This window comes from Eleutherodactylus coqui, unplaced genomic scaffold, assembly GCF_035609145.1.
Source record: "Eleutherodactylus coqui strain aEleCoq1 unplaced genomic scaffold, aEleCoq1.hap1 HAP1_SCAFFOLD_322, whole genome shotgun sequence".
NCBI lineage: Eukaryota > Metazoa > Chordata > Amphibia > Anura > Eleutherodactylidae > Eleutherodactylus > Eleutherodactylus coqui.
The window spans coordinates 8,049-9,054 of NW_027101797.1; positions in this window are offsets into that span (position 1 = coordinate 8,049).

Genomic DNA, 1,006 nt, shown 5'->3' on the forward strand with positions numbered 1-1,006 from the left:
CCCCACAGTTTTTGAATAAATTCAAGCAAAGCAAAAGGAAAAAAATAGGATTTTCATTTTTTGGGCTATTGTGTCAATTTAAAAACAGTTTTTTTTGTACAGCACACATATAAATGAAGGCTTTCACCCCAAAATCGATACCCCTGTTTGTCCCGTGTTCAGAAACATACCCATTGTGGCCCTAATAGACTTACAGGACCCATGGCTAGGCCTACAATGAAAGGAATACCCGTTGGATTTCAGGGTACCACTGAATAAATTTCAGGCCCCATTGCCCACTTATAGAGCCATTGAGCGGCCAAAACTATAAAGAACCCCCTCAAATGACTAGTGGGTTTTCATGAGGGAAATGTGGCGACCTGGGGTTACATGCAGGGAGTGTGGTGACGGTACGGTTACATGCAGGGAGTGTGGAGACGGTGGGGTTACATGCTGGGAGTGTGGTGGCGGTACGGTTACATAAGGGCGGTGTGGTGATGGTGGGGTTACATGCGGGGAGTGTGGTGACGGTGTGGTTACATGCTGGGGAGTGTATTGACGGTGCGTTTACATGCGGGGAGTGCACAGTGGGAGCTGGCTGGGGCTCACAGCAATCTATGCTGACCGTGGCATGTAAAGGGTTTATAGAGGGAGCTGGCTGGGACTGACAGCAATCTATGCTGACTGTGGCATGTAAAGGGTTCGCAGAGGGAGCTGGCTGGGACTGACAGCAATCTATGCTGACTGGGCATGTAAAAGGTTTACAGAGGGAGCTGGCTGGGACTGACAGCCATCTATGCTGACCGCGGCATGTGAAGGGAGCACAGTGGGAGCTGGCTGGGATTGAAAGCAATAAATGCTGACCACGGCATGTAAAGGGTTTACAGAGGGAGCTAGCTGGGGCTGACAGCAATCTATGCTGACCGTGACATGTAAAGGGTTCACAGAGGGAGCTGGCTGGGGCTGACAGCAATCTATGCTGACCGTGGCATGTAAAAGGTTTACAGAGGGAGCTGGCTGGGGCTGA